The sequence below is a fragment of the Micropterus salmoides genome, unplaced genomic scaffold (genome assembly GCF_014851395.1).
Source record: "Micropterus salmoides isolate LMB-PRFRI ecotype aquatic unplaced genomic scaffold, ASM1485139v1 Ms_hic_scaffold_6, whole genome shotgun sequence".
In the NCBI taxonomy this organism is placed as follows: Eukaryota; Metazoa; Chordata; class Actinopteri; order Centrarchiformes; family Centrarchidae; genus Micropterus; species Micropterus salmoides.
This window is the reverse complement of record NW_024044348.1, coordinates 908,726-932,979: the sequence shown is the minus strand read 5'-3', so window position 1 is coordinate 932,979 and position 24,254 is coordinate 908,726. Positions and strand designations below refer to the sequence as shown.

The following is a 24,254-nucleotide window of genomic DNA, read 5'->3' as shown; positions in this document are numbered from 1 at the left end:
TTTTTGTTCCTCCATAGGAATAAAATGTTCAACTCAAACTCACAAAGTTGGTGCAAAAGACAAATAACAGACTCTCTTCTATAAATAAATAATTCACAAACAAAATTGAGCCTCACCTTTAGTTCAGATATTCTTGTCTATTTCTGACATTCATCCAAAGTCCGCCTCAGCCAACTCCCCACTTTTGGCAGAGCCCCAGTGTGTGTCGTCTGTGTGTGTTTGGTTGAATTATTGATTTGTACGTCTGGCTCTTGACGTGTGTCTGCCATTAGAGGTGGGTTCTTTGATCGCAGGAGCCCCACCATCGAGGCACACACACACACACAGAGGTGTGCTTGACTACCTATATTAAAGATGGTTATCAAAGGCTCCACTGTGCCATCTGGCAGCTCATCAAATATTAAGAGGTCTGTCTGCAGCAGCAGCAGCCAAACTGACTGCACATACAAATATACTGTGAACATGTATTCGGGCTGCATTCATGTGACGACTCGTCCTTGTAGTTGTCGGAAACTTTAATGTCACCTTGGACAAATGAAAGAGACAGAAACGCTGGTGACACAAAGAGATGTACTGCACACGCTCAGAGCTCCTTATTTAAGGCGTTTTAGATTGAAAAACTGAACTTAGGAGAGAAAATCTGTTCAGACAAACACCATGGCCAAAATCTGGAGATGATTTCACTTAAAGTGCATTATTTCCCTTTTCTTGTTGTTGTTGTATACATGTTACAGGGTTGGAGGTTCATACTTAACATGGCCAAAGTTTCAAATAATGCGGTAAACTTGTGTAAAAGTAGTCCCTGTGAGCAGAAGGCTCGCTGCTCTGAATGCTCCTAGTCCACTAGCTGCGTGGCAAGCTGAGCTAACTAGCTGGTGGAAGCTAAAGCTAGCAGCGGTTATTTTAAAGCTGTCTGTCCATCAAGAAACTCCATAAATCACAAAGTGCTGAAGCAGAGCAGCCCAACGCGGTCTCACTACCAGCTCCTCATATTTGGACGCTTTGTCAAGACCCCATGGTGCCACTTTTTAACACCCTGGGTTCCCTTTTGCATAATTTCTGGACTTGCTGTAACTAATAAATAGGCAGTGTCCAGTTGAAATAAAACACGTGTAGTTGAAAGATTACGCCAAGGTCTTGAGCGAGCGCCTGTATGAGACGACTCTGGAGTGAGAACTCATTGGAGCCGCTGGTGGACAGCAGAGGGGAAACCAGAAAGCGTCTTCAATTCAGTGAATAAAGTTATAAAAGTTGTTTGTTTTTGTACAGGAATCGATGAAACACGACTATCGTTTTTGTTGTCTGATAAACAGTAAATGCATCAAATTCAGCGCTCCATAGCTAATCGCTGTTTTCCAACTTGATTTCCAAAGATAATTAAGGATTTCTTGAACTGTGAATCATGCAAAGCTACTCTGATGGAATCCAAAAATAAAATATAGCTGGAGCTGGAAATGAGAATAATGGGTCTCCTTTATTATTATCACTTCCCTATTTCGTAATTATGACTTAGCATCCCATAATTATGAGGAACAGATCACATAATCACCACATATGTATAATTACATGAAAAGGATCTCATACATAATTATAATTTTAAGATATTTCTTCTCTCTCTCTCGATGAATGATGTGTGGCGAGTTATTGCAAGATGTGGACATCATCAGACAGTTTTGCAGCTGAATTGCATTTTACCCCCAATTTTCTGGAGGACCGTGTTTACTGTGGACTGCAGAGTGCAGTGTCTTCTTGCAGAAGTAAAATCTGAGTCTAAAATTTAAAAGTGCTCTGAGAGCTTTGCTTATGTGCAAATGGCAAATGGTTGCTGTTTGCAAATTGCAGATACATTTGCAAGTCCTGCAGGACTCTTGTGTGCTTGCGAGTATGACTGACTGAAAAGATGTTGCAGAACACAGCTTAGATGCTGGAAATTTGGTTTAATGGGCCCCAGGTTCAGATCAGTTTTTAATCTGATTCTTTAAAAAAAAATAGTGTTTTGGATGAAAATAAGTAAAATCCAAATACAGTGAGCCTCATGGTGCAGGCAGTACTTAAAAGACGATACTGCTGGTTTTTCCTTTTTAAGTCCATTAACTACCAATCAGTGTTTTCCACTTCATCAGTTTTTAGATTGATGCCTTCCTTCCAGGTAGTTTTCAGATAATTTATTTGAAAAACAACTTCCAGAGAAAAATGCTGCAGATAAATATTCAGGGTTATCAGTCATACCTTAGTACTGTTGTGTTTGATTTTGTGTGACTAAAATAAATTCAAATGAAACCCAGAAGCAAACACAGACTTTGTGAAGAGGATCGTATGAATTGAGGTTGTTGTTGTTGTTGTTGTTGTTGCAGCTGATTCAGACTCTCGTCTTTAACACACCAACGAGGAAGAATTTCACAGCATTCCCTGCTCATGAATGCATCACGCAATCAGAGTTTCCTGCTGTCAGAGTTCACAGTTCAGTTCAGTTTACAGTGAACAGACGCCACTGGTGGCGAGGTCGCTCAGAAAAAGCTTAAACTGAGAGAAAGTGGAGATTAAAATGTTTAAAAAGAAGAAAAAGACCTGCTTTTTTTCTAAATGCTCTAAGCACTTTTTCTGAAACATTCAACTCTTGTAGCCGATGCCATAACCAAATGCGCCAAACTGATGCACGTTCTCTGCTTTACACATTTTGCAAAACTGTAAACATTGGGTTCTATTTTACTACACCATTTTGCCAACTGGCATGATGATGCGAAAACACTTTTAGATGATTAAAACATCGCGTGTGATGTGGATGAATTCTTCCAAACCCGCAAAGAAGGCGAGATGTTTCTGTTTTCCTCCTCTGAGCTTGAGTTTGATCAGAATTCACATCCATACACATTTTGTTTTACTGTATTACATGCATGACAAAACTTCATTGCAAACTCTTAAGTCCTGCACATTGTTTTTGATTTATAGTACAGTGCGTGGGTGCTGTTTCGTGTGCTTATTGCAAGATGGTTTGTGTTAACTGTATTCATGCAAAAGTAAAATTTTTAAAAGGGTTTGAAGAGTTGTTGTGGTGTAGAGTTTGCAAAAATAGCCTATAGTGTTGTTGGTTTGAGCTGTACAAAAACTACAGCGTGTTAAAGCTGCAGGTAGTATTTTTGTTTTCAGTGTTTCACCTGGACTTTTTGCTTCTGTGGTTTTTAAAATCATTTTTTAAACTTTCAAAAAACTGTCAGCTAAAAAAATACGCCGCCACGTTTCCTGCAAGTCCTGCAGAAAGCAGAAGGCGGGTCAGAGAAGGTTAATTATATTGTAAACCCGTGTGTGTATGTGTGTGTGTGTGTGTGTGTGTTTAGTGTGTGTGTGTGTAGTGTACAGTAACCGCCCAGGCCTCTCAGGACGGTCGTTCAGCTGTCTTTTAGGCGTCCCATCTGACCTATCACCCCACCACTAACACGCTATCCTAACTATCAGCTGTCACCTACACACACACACACACACACACACACACACACACTCCTAACTCTATGTGTGTCCAGCGTGCCTGTGAGACTGCTGCTCTGACAGCAAGCACATATGGGCTATTTGCATATGATGCCTCTTCTGGATCTTTCAGCCTCACCTTGAATAGCTGCGCGTATATATTTGTGTGTGTTTTATAAAAGTAGATGCTGATGAGTGTGTGTGTGTGTGTGTGCGCGTGCGCGGTGAAAGCGCTCGTCTCAGAGTTGAGTCGCTGCTCAGTGAAAGTAGTCCTCGTCTGATTTTTTTTTTCCATGCTCTTATAAAAACAACTTGTATCTGAATTATTTATGATCTGCGGGTTTTTTGCTTCTCGTGCTGCCTCACCTTCTTTTCCTCCCTGAATCTATTTTGTAAACTCTCTCTTGCTGTCTCTGTCTTCCCCTCTCTTTCTCCCTCTCTCTTTTATCAGAGCTTTTCTGAACCTTCGTCTCTCGTCAGCTCAGCCTCCGTTCTGCCACCTGGACCGCTGACACACCACCTTGGCCATCATCTGGCCATCACTGAGCCATCTTTTAGTGCTTACGATTAACCGTCACCTGCAGGTTTCCCAGCATTATTAGTTGTAGTCAGCCTTATCTGCAGCTGTTTGGATGATTCAGCATGTACAAGTCCTTAGAGAGAGCTCTCTGATTGGCCATTTGACCTAATGAATGAACCTAACCCTTTAACCCATTTTATGTACAGTGCCAATTACAAGTTTCTATCCGACATAAAGTTGTGTCCCGATCATGTTACGCTTATTTCTGCACAGTTCTCTTCACCAACAGGCAGCTCACTAAACAAACACTTCCTCCACACCTCAGGATCCTCTCCTGTGCCTGAACACTGACAGCATTTGTCTCAGAACACAATGACCTGAAACAACAACTGGTAGCATTTCAAAATGGAGCACTGTTGTGTTTGAAGTGTCTTTTATTTATTTTACTTGAACCGAGACTGTTACAACAAGAGAGTAATTCCAAGAGAACAAAATGAAACGAAAGTAACTCTAATAATGCGATACAAAACTATACACATCACTGTAGACACTTGAATAGAGGAGCTACAGATACAGAAATAAAACCGTGCTGTCCAACCCTGTCTTCTACATCCACGTCACACCTCCAGTCCTCTCCTGTCAACCCGCTCTCTCAGCCCGACTCATATGGACGCAGGGTCAAGACCCATCGGCGTCAGTTTGTAACGCACGATCCCTGTAGCGTCATAGGTCAGCGCCGTGGGGGGGGGGGCTGTAATAATAATAATAATCCTTATTTGTAGAGCACTTTTCAAAAACAAGTTACAAAGTGCTTTAACAAGTGTAAAGACAATAATACCCAAGAGACAATAATACAAAAAACAATACAAGATAAAAGCATGAAAACATTGAAAAGACTAAAGTACAGATAAATATAAAATTAGTAAAATAGAATAAAATAAAAGGGATAAAATAAAGTCAAATAAGATCGGGAAAGGCTCTCCTATAAAAGTATGTTTTAAGAAGGGACTTAAAAGCTTAAAAACTGACTCGGCCGACCTGATTTCCTCGGGCAGGCTGTTCCAGAGCCTCGGGGCCCTGACAGCAAACGCTCTGTCCCCTTTAGTTTTCAGTCGAGACTCTGGAACAGACAACAGACCTCTGCCCGAGGATCTCAAGGTACGTGCTGGTGCGTATGGGACTAAAAGGTCAGAAATATAACAAGGCGAGAGGCCATGAAGAGCTTTAAAAGTGATCAATAGAAGCGTCAGTTTGTGACGGTAAAGGCAGGTTTATGATATTTAACAGAATAGACTGAGTAAGGAGGTCCTTGGGGTGGATGGAGGTCCAGAACCCAGACTTTAAACCAGGAGATTGGGGTTTGTGTCCTGTGTGAAACAAAAAAAAATCAACATTAAATATTTTTATTTAAGTTACGGGAGATATGTAAATTGCGTAAGTTAACTTACGTGTTAGCTGACATACGTAGTTATTTTAACCCAAACCAGGATCTTTTCCGAACCTTAACCAAGTACTTTTTGTACAAACTGCAACGTTTCACGACTTTAATAACTTCCCGTTTCAAAATGGCGATGTTTCGAAACGCTAGCGTTTTATTTTGAAAGTCTAATCGGACACCTGGCTATTTATTGTTGCTAACTTTACAGGACGTTGCATATTTGTTGGTGCTAACTTGGCCGTGGAGCCTTAAACATCTAAAAGTGACAGAGTTCATCAAGGAATAAAAATCTTAGCTCAGTGTCCCAATTAGGAGTTTATGCATTTTTATTTTTTAGATGTCGCAGAAAGTAATAGTTTATTTCTGTTGCTATGGTACTATTCACACAAGTATGTGGTAATATTTCACCACTCATAGTACAACAAACACCACAGACCATTAAAAAATACCTTTTCTTCACAACTATAAGTACATCTGACATTTAGTGAGTATAACAGGAACATGTTGAAAGACATTGCATTTGCATTGAAATACATTATGTTCATACAAAGTACATGCGTTACTTTTAATTAGATTTTCTAATCTATTGTTAAAATACCTTGTACTGTCATTATGCTCATTGTTTCCAATGTTTACGTGTCCTCAGTGGGATTCAACCTTAGTTTTGGTAGCTTAGTGCTCTAACAACAGAGCCACAAATCCCCACTGCAATGATTACAGTTTGTACCATACATTAAAATACATTGCATGATTACCATCCACAATTACACTGCTAATTTCACATGGTGGAAAACTCAATTCATAACCATATACTGCAAAAATGGATGTGAACACCAGCAATTCCAGTGGAATCAATCAGAGAGCTCGTGGACAGGCTCAGAGTTATATTTGATTAGACAAATTAGACAAACCTCTATGTTGCCATTAAATCTTTTGCGTGGAGAAGAAGTCTTAATGATGATATCTTGATTACATATAGGATAGATATTATGGAAATGATAGATTCTGTAAATGTTGGGTAATGAAAGTGTATTGCCTGATGTGAAAACTGTGTAATTTGCCTCTTACAGTACTGTAGCATAGTACTTTGTGCACTTCTAAAGTGATGTGAAACATGTACAGTATTTTGCTTTGCTTGTTATTGGATTCGTTGGTAGGTAAAACAAATAACCGGAAAAGCTAACTTTATTTTGTGTTTTGGTGATTAAACCACATGTTCTCATCACTTGGTGAGATGTTTACAATCCAAATGAATGCACAATGGCAAGTTTTGAATAAAAGACAGGCTTTGCATTGTGGGTAATGCAGGTGTCAGGTTCTGACAAGGAAAGAAGAATGCATGGAATAAAGAAAGATGGTATCTCTGGTTCTGCTGCATCATTTTTGTTTAGAGTCTGACAGGGTTACAGGAGTGCGATGATGAATCTGTGGAGTACTCTTTTAAAAGTGACTCAGTCATCAGGTCGTTGTTGCGCTCTGGCCTCGTAGGTTTCATTATTCACACGGTTTTATCTCTGAGGCCGTTCTGTGTCTGATCTTGTTTGTCTGTTCTCTCATCTGTTTAGAAAAATGACTGTCTACATTCTCAGGAACTGTTCTGCCCCCAAAGGTCCAAACTGATGACACCAAACATCACATTTTCATACAAACAGGATTATTCAAAACTGAAAGAGCTCCCGTGTTGATCTGAAACGGAATATGAAAAGATCTTAAAGCAGAGTTAGGATGCTTCCTATGCTTCACAGAGATAAGATTTATCTAAACATGACAGCTAAAGTGTGATGTCTGCTCTCAGACTGCAGCTGCTGGTAGTTTCCTCACACTTTGGACTGCCTGGCTACACTCTCATGTTCCCGCAGGTTTTCCGTTTACCTTGGCAAACTCTGTCTCCTTTCCTGTCTGTAAAGAGGCCTGTCTCACTTAATGGTTCTCACTGTTCTTTTTTCTAAGCTTGTTTTCAGTCCAAAAGCAGAAAATAATCTAAAACTTTTCTCTTTTAGTGTTCCACTTGTTTCGAGGTCGAATACAAAGTTTTGGTTAAGGTTGAGGAAAGGTTGTGATTCAGGCTAAATAATGAAAACATTCACATGTTCCATCTCATGCTTCAAAATCAACATTGACCTCCATCTTTTCCTAATCTTCTTTTTGCTCAAAGTCTTTTTATTGGTATTTAAGAGTTATGCAAAATGTACCAAATACAATTTGATGCGCACGTAGCAACCTCACCCCGTCTCCCTGCTCCAACAGAACCCCATCCCTCTTAAACTATTGCTGATCTTTAGTAATCAAACACAACTGATCAATAGGAGTTACTTTTATACAATGGGACAGATCTGACACCATCCCCAGTGACTCCCTCGACCAGCTCCAGTTCACCAGCTCCACCTCCTCCCCCTCCTCCTCAGCAGGGGCCCGGGGCCTTCAATAACTACCCACCCCAGAGACTGCAGGTGGCACATTGACTGGTTACCTGGTGCAGTCAGAACAACCTGGAGCTCAATGCTGTTAAGACAGTGGAGAGGAGCTGAGGAGCTGCGGAGTCTGCGGAGAGAGGAGCTTCATAGGCGGCATCATCATCATCATCATCACGCAGGATGTACTTCCTGCAGCAGCTGGGGAAGTTCAACCTGCTAAAGTCAGTGATGGTGCGCTGGATGAGTCCATCCTCACCTCCTCCATCACCATCTGGTACGCTGCTGCCACTGCCAGGGACAAGGGCAGGCTGCAGCGCATCGTTCGCTCTGCGGAGAAGGTGATTGGCTGCAATCTTCCATCCCTCCAGGACCCGGACACCTCCAGGACTCTGAGGCGAGCAGGAAATATTGTTGCTGATCCGTCCCACCCTGGACACAAACTGCTTTAGACACTCCCCTCTGGCACGAGGCGATGGTCCATCAGGACCAAAACCTCAGGCCACAAGAACCGTTTCTTTCCATCTGCAGCTGAACAACATGGCCCCCCCTTTTCCAGTACACTGTACTCATACTGTACATTTTTTGCACATATAAACCTCGTGAAAATATTTTGCACAAACTGTTATTAACATAACAGCCATACCTACATATTCTTTATTATTCTTTTATATTTTTCGTATCTTATAGTCAGTTTTATGCTTCGGATTCTTGCCCTGCAGTATTTGTTTTCAACCTACTTTGTTCACTGTACCAAAAATACCACAACAAATTCCTTGCATGTGTAAAACTACTTGGCAATTAATCTGATTCTGATATCTGTGATTGGCTCCTGGTGTGAAGCTGAGTCTTTGGCAAACGAGAGAGAGAGAGAGAGAGGGAGGGAGAGGGGGCAGGAAGTCAGACCAGGCGGCCTCTGGTATTGGCTGAGCCCCTGTGGGAGGGCGGGGTTTATCCTGGTGGGGGGGCGGTGCTGCTGCAGTGATCCTCGTTTGTCAGGAGGAGCTGGGCAGAGAGAGCGGACTGTGTGTCCTCCTCACAGCGAGCACCGACCGGCTCACAGATGAACAGCAGACCGACAGAAACACGACTGTTGAGAACCGCAGACAGGTTCTGACAGCGGCACCGTCCTCGCTCCTCCAACCCAGGCAGGGCGCACCGTCCCGGGGGGGAACCGTGCACGGACCCGGCCTCTTCCTCTGGAGCTCTGCAGTCTCACTCGGCGTCTCTGCTCCACCACCTGGCTTCCCTCGCTGTGTGTGTTTGAGGACAGTTTTGCAGAGCTGTTAATGTGAGTGCTTCTCACACACCTTTGGATTGGAGGCAATGCCACCTCCTCCTGCAGAGCTCTCCTGATTTCTGGATGCATTTTTGGTTTACAAACCCCGCGGATTAAGATTTATGGAGTGATTCCCGGCTCAGAACAAACAGTGGAAGTTACAACCTTCAGAACTAAAGACAGAGGCGAGGTGAGATCCACACTTTCTGCCTTTTTGTTTCTGATCCAGAAGCAGCCAGTTTGTGTTTTACACTCAGATCTGACTCCGGAGGGGTCTGACTGAGCTGAAGAGTTTAAATCTCAGAGAAATAATGTCTGTAATTCGGCTTTTGATTGATTATGGGCATGTCTCTGATCATTGAGGTGTGTGAGAGAGAGAGAGAGAGAGAGAGAGAGAGAGAGCCAGGTCCATGTGACTGCTGTGTTGGAAAAGGTCTGAGCTACATTCTTATGTGCTGAGCCATGTTCAGAAACCCCACCAGAGCGCACACACACACACACCACCCCATGCAAAATCACTTTAGTAATTCAATAATCTTTTTCTATTTCAAATATGCAATTAATTAATAAAACATTTGGTTTAAATTGCTAATGACTGATGACCTAGTTCCTGCATATTAAAAAGACAATCATACAGCTGCTGTAGATGAGAGCAGAGTACAACTCTGCTCAGTGCTGCACTGTTTTCCCACCATACACAGTAACCACACATACTGGGAATTCTCCAATAAAAGCTGCAGCACAAACGGCAGCAGAGGCTCAGATAGGAGCTAGTTTTTATCAATAAAGACAAATACTTTAATGGCTGGGACAATTAATTCAGCATAATCACAGAAATACTGATTTATTGTTGTTAGGATGCCGTTAATGAAATTCACTCATAACTCTTGAAGCAGTCATTTTATTTTAAATTCTTGCTCATGGTTTTTGGCACATTATGCCTCAGGACGCCTTCACTTCCACAGAAAGGGATGGCTTTTTTTGTGTGTGTGGGGCTTTTAATGCTAAACAGATAGAGGAAGGTGTGACTGTTTCACGTTTGTGTTATGTCAAACCCCGAGTCTGTCAGTGCCTGTTTGCCTGTGTGTTTGTGGCTGTTTCATGTGTGATCGAAAAGCAACTCAGGGTGCTGAGATTTAGTTTATCTACAGGGGACAGTGCTCATGAATCAGTGCTGACATAAACCTTAACTACGGATGCACCGATCAGGCTCTGTCAGTCCCGATACCTGGGCTTTGGGTGTCAACCGATGCTGAGTACTGATCCAGTACCAGGAGGAGACTGAATACTTCTGTTATATGTAAGGCAACATCAGGCTTGACTTAAACAATGCTTTCCATCTTTGTAAAAAATGTTGGTCTACCAGGCGTAACTGAACAGATCGGGCCCCCTTGTGACCAATTTGCAGTCCAGCTGTTTGAGTCGGTATTGGTCCGATATCAGTATTGGATCAGTGCGTCTCTAACCTCAACACTGGCTGTCGCTGGATTTTTGTAGTTTTGAGATTGAAACATGACCAAATAAGATGCAGACAAACAAATTACTACCAACGCTGTGTCTCTAATTACAGAGGTGTGGTAGTCGTTTCAGTTGAGCTCTGCACACTTTTACTGACTGGATATCGAGTCTTAATACTTTTTACAGAGTGCCCAGATTCTCAGTCCTCCTGATGTATTCTTTGATCAGATCGTTCCTGATTTAAATCCAGATTCCAGCCAATTTATTTATTTTTATTCAGGCAAGCTTCTTGGACACCTGCTGGGTGTTAGGACAACATCTCAGGATTCCTGTTGTCAAACCTGCTGTATACTTATTTATTTGGCCACTTGGGGGCAGTGCAATGAGCTGTAAACACAACACCGACATATTATCACCTAGTAATCTATGGTGTGACCTTGGTAGCAAATGCCTATTTTAATGACCAGCAGACACAGTGTAGTAGTGTTTGTGTGCGCCTGATTGGTCTTTGTCTTCACCAGCTGGTCTCTTCACTGTGTCTGTGTGCGGTTTGGCGCTAGGCAGGTGGTGTGTGGCGGGTTTTTATCAGAGCTTGATTGATTGAAATCAAAATATCTGTTCTGGATCTCCGGTGTCGTATCATAATCCCCACACCTAATCGCCATTAGAGAATGTAACCTGCTCCCAGAAAAGAAGCGTCTACATGCACCCACACTGTTCATCTCTGGGGTTTCATTGTAACAGCTGTTACTACTTTGACACTCGGCTGCTTCCTGTCACTCGTACTCCCTCCTGCATGGTTTGCCATTTGGCAGATGAACTGCATCGTGGGTTTATTTGACTTTCTTTCCCTTTGCATTTGGCTCACTCTCTATTTTGTTTTGACAGAAGAGTCCCGCCCTCTCTAATGTATGTCTGCGGGAGCGATATTTAAATATTCATCCCTTGTTTGAAGGTGTGCCAAAGTGCTGTGCTGTGAGGGAACAGCAGTAGGAGCAGGGCTTGGCTCCGGCTGCCACGACTGACTCCACACTTAACCTGTCCAGGAAGTGTGAAATCTGATTTGGGAAATGGAAAAAAGGCCATTTTACATTCGTTCAGGAAGCCCTCATGTGTGCGATTGGAATTCCTGATCACTAGGCCGCACAGTTCACCTGGAGCTCTTTATGTTAATGTGGCGGTTGGAGCATTAGCGGAGGGAACCGGCGACGCATGTCAGAGTGTTACCGGAGCATGGAGACTGCATCTGGGCTGCGAGGAGCTGAACCCTGACCGTACCACTCTGCCTGTGGTACAGTTGTAGGATATCATTAGCGGTGTTGGGCAGTAATACTGCTATATTATTGCTTTCCCCACTTACTAGTAGTGTAAGAGATTATTATTTCCATAATATTACAGTTGTTAATCCAAGTAACCAGAGTGAAATATGAAGCAAAATTATAATATTGCTATTAAATGTAGGCCTCTTAAGACATAACAGTGAATTGTTTGTAAATTTACAAGAGACTTATTGATCATTCTACTTAAATCTCGTCACTGCTCGCTCTTAATCGTGCTTTATCACTCAACGTAACCTCCTCATCAGACTGCTCACTTTCTACAATCACCCCCTTTACACAGTCCAGGAAGTCTGGCCTCCTGGTTCTGACACAGCCTCCTTTTTTTTTTTTTCCATGCATTTTTCCGTCTTGCTGGTTGGTTGGTTACTTTACACCTGGTAAATGTCACCACATTACGGTGGTAGCTACTACATTATTTTCTGGAGCGCTGTTTGGCTCCAGACATTTGTTCAGTATGAATCAGCAAATGCTGCTTGTTGGCGGCCATTCTTTTTTTCGTTTATTGCGGGATCTCTTTCCATTGTCCCCCCAACACACACCCCCTTACAAATCCACGCCAATCAAACACAAGTAACATGAAACTAACATAAACAACAACCAACGAATGGCCCTAATCTTACACGATGATGGATCCCTTGGTACAGCGGGGATCACGTTAAGTGCGACACACAACAAACGGGAACGCTGGGCTGCTGTTAGTTACTGTCAAATCGATATTAAATGGCGTTATCATGCGGAATACTTTTAACCGCCATTGTAGCGAGTAACCTTCCAACATTTAGCTGCCAAGCGGAAAATCAACCCGCATTTGGCGCTTGGCGGGTTTCAATTTCCACAAGTCTGCTGCTAGCCAAAAAGCTAAACATGGCGTCAGTGTTTTCAGTTTGGCAGATTGTTGAAGGTTAAACTTTGTTCCAGTAAAATTGATTCAGTAATATCGTACTGCAAGGAGTAACGTAACTAATTTAACTCTTAATACCCGGTAATAACAATCACTTTAAAGGCCAGGTATGTGTACACATACGAGGAATTTGACTTCGGTTTTACATCACTGTACAAGACAGCAAGCTAAACAAAAACACAAAGACGGTGTACAAAAAAGTAATCGCAAACAAAAACATTTGTAGACATAAAGACAATAGTGTAGTGAAAAGGATGCTGGAATAAATACATATTTTCATGCATTAAGTACATTGTGCAGTATTATGTACATGATGGGAGCGAGAGCTACTCAGTTGCTAGTAAGTATTAAATATCAGGTGGATGTTATGCTGTTTCCAGAACCAGCTCGACTCGGTTTTGGCCCGCCGTCCTGTTTTCCATTGCTGGTAGTACCCAGAGATGGTTCTGCTCAATGTAGCTGGTCTTAATAGCGACGCCACACGCAACAGCTTCAATGTACTGTTCAATACGACCCACACACACACAGCTGTGTCTTGATTTAAGTTAAAACGTTTCAACCTTCCTCAGGATGTAAAGACAGATAAGCGGCATGAAAACCTTCCAGCTGTGTTTTCCTCTGCCGTTGTCGCTACAGCGGTCTGTGTGACGGCGGGAGCAGAGGGCTCTGTGATTGGGCGGCTGGCCGGCCTCCCACGCTCCTCCCGCGGGTCACAGCAGGCTTCCCCCGCCGCCACCTGCGGAGCTCCTCAACTCCGAAAATATTCGAGCACATTTTTGTTCCGCCATCACTTCTCGTACAACTGTCAATATTGGAAATCTACACAGCTGATTTCTCAGCTCAAAACTTCTCAGAAGTGGATTTAGTGATGAAACAATGTATGAAAACTGTAAAATATAAAACTTCCTGTTGTTGGCCTCTGTCTGGCGCAGCAATGATGATGCTGTTAATAGTGAATATTCTCTCTGAACAATCAGCAGTCTGTCTGTTTTCACGTTACGTTTTAAAAAGTACCTGGTTACAGGTACAACTTGGCGAGGGGAGTCGAGCTGGAACCGTGCGGTGGAAAAGCGGCTATAGAGTCAGCGTCGTGTCTGAAGTCAACTGTTCATCAGAGTGAAGGCGGATAGAAACTGCTCCAGAGTCTGATCGTCTTGGCTTCCCTTCGCTGCCCCAAAGAAAATATGATACAGAATTGAGGACAATAATTGAACGCTGACATCACAAAAAGAAAGGACTTTGATATTCACTAGTGTCACAGTTCATATCAAAGTCCTTTCTTTTTGTGATGTCATTTTTCAGTGATTTGTCCTCCTTCCAGAGGGGAGAAGCTGGACCGGGTTGTGTCCGCTGTGAGATGGATCTGGATATGAGTCCTGAATGGCGGGCAGGTTGGCACAACTGATCTTTTCTGCAGTTCTGACTGTTAATTTAAAGTAATATTACTTTTTGAAGGAGTAAAAACTAACTTCTTACAGTTTCTGAGTAACTTGCCAAGCACTGGTCACCAGGGTTAGGAGTCAACAAACCTGGAGGTGTGGAGTTGGAAGGTCGTGGTGAAGGTTTTCCGGCGGGGTCTAATGAAAGGACACTGTCAGGTTGCATATGGGGAATATCGCATGCTTGACTCAGAGGGATTAAAGGTCAGGAGATATCACCCTCTGCTGCAGCTCCCTCTGCTGCTTGGACGTTCATTATTTTAAAAATCTGTCTCTCTGTTCCCCCTCCGTCGCTGACTTGGTAATTAATCATCAAGGAGGAGGAGGGGGTTGTAGAAAAGAGAGAAAAAATAAAAAATGGAGAGCGAGAAAAGAGGAAAACAGCAGATGTTCCACAATTATCTGCAGAAAAAACTAGGGGGGTTCAGGTGCGTGCATGATAGAAGAGCTTGATGAAGCATTTTAACATTTCTTTCTCCTGGTTCACTCAGATAATTGTACTTATAATAATTCTTATACGAACTAATAAGATTTTCAATTCCATTATACAAATAAATGAGTCAGCGATGTGAACGGGACGCTGTGTGGGAGGCTGAGATCAGGTCACACTGATGAGAGATGAATGTGGTTGGTGAGCAAATATTAAATTAAAATGTGACAAATGTAACGTACTTATGAATATCCTTTCGGCACCAAGTGATGAGGTGTCCTTTGAGTGGTAATCTGATACCTTTTTAATATGTTCTGTGTTAGGTGGTGAAACACTTATTGTGGTTCTTCATTAGGGCTGCAGAGCTGCCAGCAGCTAATGAAAGAAGATAGACGGTGTTTACATACAATAACATCAGTTATAAAACGTACACAGCTGATCCAAAGCACGTATGAAGCCGGTTCAAAATATAAAACTGAGCACATTTATAAATATTCATTCAAACTACTGTGCTACTATACTTGGTAAACTAAATGTAAAAGTAAACATGATTTCTTTGCGATATAATAATTAAAGCAACTAATGATTATTTTCATTGTTGACTGATCTGTCAATTTATTTCCTTGATTAGTTGGTTGGTCTATAAAATGTAAAAAATAAAATGAAAAATGTCGATCAGTGTTTCCCAAAGCCCGAGATGACGTCTTCAGATGTCTTGTTTTTCAAAGATATTCAGTTTACTGTCAGAAGAGCAAAGAAACCAGAAAATATTCACATTTAAGAAGCTGGAATCAGATAATTGTGACTTCTTCCTGTAATTGGTTATCAAAACAGCAGATTTTAATTTAATAGTTGACAACGAATCAGGTAATCGTTGCAGCTCTACCCTCATGATGTTCAACACACGTCTGGCGCGGTGGTGGTGGTGGGGGTGTTATCGGTGTGTGAGATCAGAACTAAAACTCAGTTCCCACCCTGGAGTGCTTACGGCAGGATTGCTGTGCAGAATTATGATTTCACCTTACGTCCTTAAGTTTGCCAATGAAGCTCAGCTGCATTTACTTAACGCTTTGTGTAGTAATGAGTAAAGTTTTTAAGGCTGATATTAAGTCTTAAAGGAGGTGTACAAGTGATGAAGAGCTCATGTCACCTTTTTAGATGGGACTCTAATAGAGGCTAAAACACTTTGGGTAATGCTTTGGGTTAAATATTGAAAGAGTAAAAACGGTCTTTGTTGTGCTTAAAGCAGCATTATGCGAGATGGCGTGCAGGAAAGATTGCAGCTGACTCCTCCCACCCCGGACACAAACTGTTTCAGACTCTTCCCCTCTGGCAGGAGGCTGCGGTCCATCAGGACCAAAACCTCTCGCCACAAGATCAGCTTCTTCCCGATGGCAGTGGGCTTCCTCAACAGGGCCCGGGTCCCCACTGTCAGTGACTCTCCTGACCCCACACTCTTCAACAACGCTCAACTGTGCTTTATGCTCATGTTGCCATCTTTGCACATACTTGTCAGCATTGTATTATAGTATTATTGTATTTGTACCGGTCCAACAGACAGGAGGCCAGCTCGCCGTCTGTCCTGCATCCTTTCAGCTCTTTCACGCCAACGAGTAAAAGCCAGTCCCATATTTACTCTGGTCCGCTCTCTTGCTCGGTCGCTCTCTTTTCTCATCCTCGCTTCTTCCAACATCTTTTTAGGTCTCTATGCAGCTTCTGCCATGATATCCGTACTGAAAATACAGAGCTAGCTTCTTCCAGAGATGCTATATCTCTAGTATACTTTTGCTTCTTCTTATAGTTTGCTGAAGAGCTGTGTTGGTGCTGTAAACCATTACGCTGTTGTCCTGAAATAATGTTCGTGCACGGGCCAGCAAGTCGACGTTCACCCAATTACAAGCCAGTGTTCCATAAAATTCATTTTGAAGCTGTAATAAGGGCCCCAGCACAAGGGACTTTTTAGGGCCCCAGCACAAAACGAGTGAGGTCCCTATTGGAACTGAAGGTCCGTCCGTCCTTTTCTGCAAAGTAATTTTGGCGGCCTAAAAAAACTCACCAAACTTTGTACATAATTCAGGCGTGGCAAAAAAGTTTGTATTACGGATTTCACACAGGGCGTGGCAGAATGGCTGGTTAGCGCCCCCTACAGAGCAGCCCCCAGACAAAGTTTCACCTACACGTACGAAATTTCTGTGGTATGTGTATCATGTGAAGACGTACAAAAAAACTCTTGGAGAGATGCCCGACACCCAGCTGGGAGTTGGTGCATGCTCTCTAGCGCAACACTGGGTGACGGAGTGACGTCTAAGTCCTCTGTGTGGCGTTTGCAGCGTGAGACAGTTCAGAGCCACATCGGCGCACCTGCGGAATATACGGTGCGACTGAGTCACACCTCGACGCGCTACATGTGGGGGGGGGGGGGGGGGCAACGCTGCTTGCAAATGAAATTGCTACATAGTGGTGCACAAAAGTCACTGTTGGAACTTTAATCCAAGACCACATCACACGTGAATTTTAACCAACTGCTGTGTCTAAAATGAACTAAAAAACATGAATCCTGCTTTAGTTTTAGTTGTTTAGTTAAAGCAGATATGGCATGAAAACAAAGTAAATACTCTGCAGAAATGTGTCCTCGTGTGTGTGTGTGTGTGTGTGTGTGTGTGTATATATACAAAAAATGAATCCCTCCAGTATTAAGATACTAAAAAATGTATTTTGGTGTTGCTGTGTGTGTATAAAAAAATCTTTTTGGGGAGACGAGGCTTCCTTTCACACTTTCAAATGTGGATTTGCGTTGCCAAGTTGTCTTGAAAGCAAGTGGAGCTACAAGAAGAGCAGAAATGATTGTCTTCGCAATACTCTTGTTCCTTCTCCCTCCGTCCACGGTACGTGCTCAGTATGTGGGAGCGTGTGTGTGGTGTACTTGAACACCAGCACGCTGTAATGTTTCCAGGTTGAGTAGGTGAAGCTGCTATTATTACCAGAAGAGACCTTTATATAATAACAGCCATTTGGCCTACAGTTGATCGTAACATCAGTTCAATATTTTATTGATTACTTGGAGGGAAGTGAATAGTTTCTGCCAGGTTTATCATTAAAGCTTTTAAGCCTGTAGAGCTTTAAAAGTCACAAAACTACTGACATAATGCGCTTCAGACTTTTCCAAAGATACGCTTGAAATGGTGACCGAACATTTCTGACATACCAGTTTTTACAGCTGAGTTTACCTAGATGAGAAGCTACCACCTCATGCCTGACTGTTAGCTTAGCATACAGACTCAAAGCAGTGGAATACAACTATCCTGGCTCTGTCAAAGGTAACAATGCAGTATTTCATGTGGTTGATGCAGAAACGGCAAACTGTAGTTGTGCATGTTCTTTAAACTAACTCAGGCTAGCAAGTTTCCACCCGTTTCCATTCTTTATGCTAAGCTGTGGGGGTGGCAGTGGCGCAAAGGATAGGACTGTGCCTTTGGTGTGAGAGACTCGGGTTTAATCCCCCACTGTGACCCATCCACCATTGTGTCCCTGAGCAAGACACTTAACCCCTCGTTGCTCCAGAGGCGTGCGACCTCTGACATGTCTAGCAATTGTAAGTCGCTTTGGATAAAAGCGTCAGCTAAATGTAAATGCTAAGCTAAGCTATCTGTCCTTGCTGTAGCTTCTTTTTCCCAGTACGTACAGTAAGTGTATATTATTTATTCCTTTTAAAGAGGCGATTGTTTTTTTGCAGAAGCTTAAAACTTTGTTTAAATTATATTTTTATTGTCCAGTTGCCTTCATCCAATACTTGGATATAAAAATCAGTTATTTATTTAATAATATCAGTTCTTTTCTTCGACTTCTTGTTTCTTCCGTCACACTGACGGCCTACAGTAGTGTTTCAACTTGCAGTGGACTCTGCTCTGGTCTTCAATGAGCTCTTCCTGCTCTGTAGTCTGCAGAACAGAAAAGTGGACCTATCCATTAAAATATGGTTGATCAATATTTCAAAGGTATACGCTGTGTAATATTAATGTTAGAAGCTCTGCTGAGTGAACCTTAATGTACTCTGCAGCCCACAGCTGATAGTGTAGTAATGTATTTTATTTTTCCTCTCAGCCATAAACTTTGGTAACTTACAGAATTCTTTTTCCTTTCCTGATGATAATATACATAAATGTTCTGACTTTTAAGAAGAATTTTAAAAATCCTCTGAGCCATAGAAACTATTAAAACCCATCAGTGAGCCACTGGGTCACATGTTCCTTCATCACCGTGAACACACACGATGTACTTTATCCTGACTCGGTCCCACATCCACCGTCCTGCTGCCCCAAATGTGTTTATGGCTTATTTTTACAGGCACAGCGCACAATTAAGTAATTGCACCAGAGTCGGCTAGCAGCCAGTTTGCATCAGTTGTATCCGTGGGCAGGTAGACCAAAAATAACAAGTACACCACAAACTTCACAATGCACATAAAAATCAGTATGATACTTATAATAAATACAAGGCAATCATTTGTGGTGACTTTAGCCATAGGTTGCGGCTTGCTTTAATTCCTTAGCGCTACACCTGTGGATTTATCCGCTGCTGGAAATAGTCCCCAAACAAATGGACTGTTTCCCCCTGTTTTGGAGTTTTTTAAAAACTCCAGAGCAGCTCTTTTAGGAACTTAATGAGCTCTTTTCAAACATGAAACTAGGGCTGCACGATATATCGTTTGAACTGTGGTGAACTTAGTTTTTCTTGTGGTCTGTAGGCCGACCTGATGATGATGATGATGATGAGGATATATTATTTAATGCCATGACTTGACTCAAATTATCTTTCTCATATTATTAAAATTTGATACTTCTTCTCCACCATTGCTCATAAGAATTCATGCTTCAGTTGACTTCATCACAACACAGGCTGGCCTGTGTATTTTTAATCTATCTAATACTGTGTTGGTTATCCTAAACACTGATTTACTGCTTGTATGTTCTGAATAATACAGAAGGTGAAGAGCTTAAAAATGAATCGCATATTCAATCGCAATATTGGTTAAAAAAATAAAATAAAACGCAATTAGATTATTTTCCAAAATCTTTGAGCCCTAAAGAAAAGTCTGTCTGTTACATAATTTAATTCAATTTAAGGGTTCTTGGCTGCAGTTTGTTGCTAGTGAGTGACGAGCAGGCTCTGCATGGACAGCCAATCACAATATTGTTCTTAATCAGTTTATCAAACAACCAAAGCAGGCCCCGCCCCCATTAGTTGTCAACAACAACTTCAAAATAAGTGAGAAACTTAAAAAAACACTGAAACTATGGGTTTGGTTGCAAACCTTTGTAAACCACCGCTGCTTTTTATTTTTATCATGTGTTGAAAATATGTCTACTGCATTAAAACTCAAAGGATGGTTTGGTCTCATCTGGTTAAAAAGCCTGTAGTTTTTCATATCGCAATATGAATTGCACAAAAGAGAAATATTGTGATGTCAGTGTCTCTTTGTCTTTTCATGGGATTTCTTAACAAGAAACGCAGCGGTATTAAAAACACCGGCCTCTTTTTACTGTTTTGATTTATTTATTATATCCTTCTTTATTTCATATGATCCTCTTTTAATTGCTGACTTATCTCCAAGCAGTAAGGAGCAGGGTGGCAGACAGATTCATAATAAGCTGAATTAACGACTATTATGTGCTGATTATGCCCATGGCTGCAGCCGCTGCAGCCTCCGTCTCCTCCTCCTCCCCCCTTCCACTGTCTCTATCCCTTCGTCCGTCCCTCCGTCCATCCGTCCGTCTGTCCTCTCTCTGCTGCTCTGCTTTCTCTTCCTGCTAATGGTTTCTCCATTAACCCCACCTGATGGCTGTGTGGGTAATTACAGATTTATTTACGGCCTGTGGCCACACACAATGAGAAATAAATAACGTGTCTGACCAAGCAAAAAGAGACATTAGCCAGCCGTGCATGTCACAGATTTAACCATGTAGAGAGAGACACACACTAATGGAAACTCTTGCCAGAAGGTGTAACTGTGTGCAGCTTTGTCTCTAGATGACCCTGTAGCTGCTGTATCTCCAGTTTAACTAGAGTCCAGCAAGAATGTTTTGTTTTTTACATTCCTCTGCAACACAATGTTAAAATAAAATCACTACGGACTCACAAACATCATCCCCATTTAATTTTATTTGTTGCACTTGTTAGCAAACGGAACCTGATGGTTCATGTGGACACGTGTTTGTGTCACCTGATGAATGTTTGTTTCGGGGGGGGTTTTCTAAACAGAGCTGCTTCCTGGTTTTTATTGGAGAAACCTGTTATCTGTCAAGGTAGAAGCGTTACACTCTAGCAAGGGCAGAAGAGGCCCAGACAGACAGAATTAAGCATGTGGTGTTAGATTATTTGTGTAATAATAATAATAATAATCTTTCACCTCAACTTGTGACTTATTAAAAAGCCTTGTCCCAGTTAGACGCCCGTCCCTTTTTACTGGCCTGGTGTAGCTGCACCTTTTTGACAAATTAACGCAGGTCTCAATTAGAAACCTGGTCTGGTCTTTCTAGAAGTTCTTTAGATCGCCTGCTTGAGCTAGTTCTAAAGCTGCATACAAATATAAACGTATAAACCTCCTACACATCGTTAGATCAGTTAGATTCTCCACAATTTAAACCTTTTATATTTTTAGGGAAACGATGAGCCCAAAAGTATTATTCATTCAGATTTACTGGCGTGTTAAACAAGAGGGACAAAAAAGTGGTGACTCCCGACGTTCAAAGCCGTCAAGTATTTATATTCCTTTAGTCCATAAGTGTCCAGATCGACAACTGATGCCAATTTTTTATACCAGAAATGTTCATTTTGGTTTGTCCACGAGTTTTTGCCTGAAAAGAATTAAAGTCCTGTTTCATATATTGGCATTGTGAGTTCAGTGAATCAAGCAAATAAAAGCCCGGGCTGGTAATGGATGTTTTACAGTAATTCCTTTTGTCAGCAGTCTTGTGGTTGTTGTAGTTTTACAGGAAGATTTATGTACAGTGCAATCAGTTCCTTCCAGAAGCAGGGACTCATTTGTTCTCCAGCCTGTTCATTTTATTTAACATACAGTAAACAAGATGTTTGTAGCACATTCTGCTACTGTTGAAGGTAAACAGAGTGACCATTCACTTTCCATCAGGCTGTTTGTGCACTTGTCTCCTTCGTCTAATCCTCTCCATGTGAGGAAACAGATTTCTGTGTTTGCGGGTATGTAGCTTGTCTTTTCTAAACACCGTCGTCCTTCTCCCCTGAACCAAATCCAGACGGCACAGACGACTGCAGACTTGCGTGGTCTGCCGGGCTGCATGCTAATAATCCCCCCCTGAAGCTCTGATTGATTCCAGGTCATTATCTGTTTGCTGTGTTTGTGCTTCAGAGCTGGTGGAGCCGAGTGCTGTTAGATGTCAGATTTATGTTGGCCAGTACTGAGGATTAAACGTTAACAAGTGTGAGTCAAATTCTGCTTTTAGGATGTCTGTTTATCACCGCTTTTACAGCACGTCTATACTTCTTCCATTTTGACTTACTGCATGTCGTGAAAATGTCTGCAGACGGGCGGTTTATTGTCATTTATTCAATTATGAGCTTGTGTTAAGAGCATTTTTGTGATTTTAGAAAATGATGGGCGCCTGGGAGAAAAGCACAGATTGAAATTGAATATGGAAATGCTTCTTTTGTTCCTCTGAGTGGTTTGATGCTCTACTTTTATGTTCTTATTTCAGTTTAGCAATATTTGGTTTGGACTTCTGGAAGCATTAAATGTGAAGGAATTGAAACATCTTTGGTCGGGTCGCAGTGAGAGGCTATTCGTCCAGACGTCCCTCTCACCAACAACACTTTCCAGATCCTCCTGGGGGATCTCAAGGCGTTCCAGGCCAGATGGGATATGTGATCCCTCCAGCTAGTTCTGGGGCTACCCGGGTTCTCCTCCCAGGTGGGTGTGCATGGAAAACCTCCAGCTAGCAGGCATCCTGATGAGATGCTGAACCACCTCAGGTGGGCTCCTCTAATCTGAGCCCCGCCCGGGTGTCGGAGCTCCTCTGCCAATCTCTAAATCCTACGGAAGAAACTCATTTCTGCCTCATTTGGGTTACTACCCACGGCTCATGACCAGGATTGGAACATAGACTGATGGATAGAAAGCTTTGCAACGTGTGCTCAGTTTAATGCAAACAGTCCATAATGGAGAGTCGCACTAAGATCAGTTTGCTCTTTATGTTTAGTGCTACTCAGTTGGTGAAAACATTTGTAAACTGTCTTTTGTGGCTCTGAAGGAAAGTTGTCCAGTCTAAGAAAATATCCCCGAAAGATGTCGCGGTGATGAGAGCTTGTCTCTTTGGGATTTGAGTCAAGCTCGGGCGGTATCTAGTTTTTCATACCTTCATATATGTACCTTCATACAGTATATGGACATTTGCATAAAGTGTTTCACAATTAATAGCAGCCTGTCACTCCCCCAGCTTGTCATGTACACCTAAACGGCTGTGAATGTTAAATGCCTGCTGCACACCAGAGGATTTTCAAATCAGATTTTTAATAACGACAGAATTAACGGATTTTTAATATTTTAATCTTAAGAACGCACTCTCCAGTCTACTCGGTCCAGACGCAGGACCACACTCTTGCCGCTTTATATAAAATTATTTCAGAGTGGGGACTAATAGCTCGGCTCAATCTTATTGGCTCTTGCAGGTTTTTGTCACCAGGTGACCTTCAGATTATGTCTGCAAACCCCTCAAACTACAGGATTCCAACCAGCCTCAGAAAGGGAACACCCCAGTGACGCTGTGAGGGCGACTCTGACCCGACTCGGTCCTGTTATCCTCCTGTAGGGCCTGTCTTAGTGGTAGTCTTGTGTCTCGTTTCATTTGCATCTTTTTGTCTTTTTCAGTCTTTGTGGGAACATTAGGAATCATTCCGTGGAGAAAATGAATGTCAGCAAATCTGATGGAAATGTGGCCTGTAGAAAAACAGGAACATATTTATTCTCTGCTGGTAGCGGCGCAGAAACTAATGAAAACCTCCCTGTGTTTACCTGCTAACAACAGAGTGCATATGAGGGGTCAGACCTGGAGTGAAGCTGTGTCGTCTTGTGTCTAAAAAGATGTTTTCAGGTCTTTTGTCCCCGACTGAATCCGAGCTGCAGCAGCAGGATAAATCCTGACCGGTGTCCTCCTCCTCTTCAGTTTGCTGTGCGACATGAAGCAGAGCTGCCGCAGCGCTGACCGCCTTCAGCTCTGAGCTGCACGTGGGAGTCCAACTGTGATTTGACGCCTTCTATAGATCACTGCTGGGTTTTTTTCTTTCAGCATTGCTATTTCTGTAAAGTAGAAAAGGCTGGGTGGGTGGGTGTTGATCCTCCATCTAAAGAATCTTCGCTGTCCTATGAAGGAGAACTGATTTTTGACTTTGCGTCGAACCCGGGCATTTTCTCACCTATAGTTTGCTGCTCTGGTGTGAGACAGTTGATGAGTATGTAATATTCAAGCGTTATCTCCTCGGTTTGGTTTGGCTGTGAACACGATGTGATTATGATGGCGCTGTTTGCGAAGTGGAGGAAGAGAGAGA

At 42.4% G+C, this 24,254-nt stretch overlaps 1 protein-coding gene across 1 annotated transcript in view; it reads left to right on the top strand.

Moving 5' to 3' along the window:
* Positions 1–8,854: 8,854 nt before the first annotated feature.
* Positions 8,855–24,254, top strand: part of large2 (LARGE xylosyl- and glucuronyltransferase 2) — a 97,199-nt gene continuing 81,799 nt past the window's right edge. The window contains exon 1 of the mRNA XM_038700965.1: positions 8,855–9,300. The gene's annotated coding sequence lies outside the window, so the exon portion shown is untranslated. The remainder of the gene's footprint in view (positions 9,301–24,254) is intronic.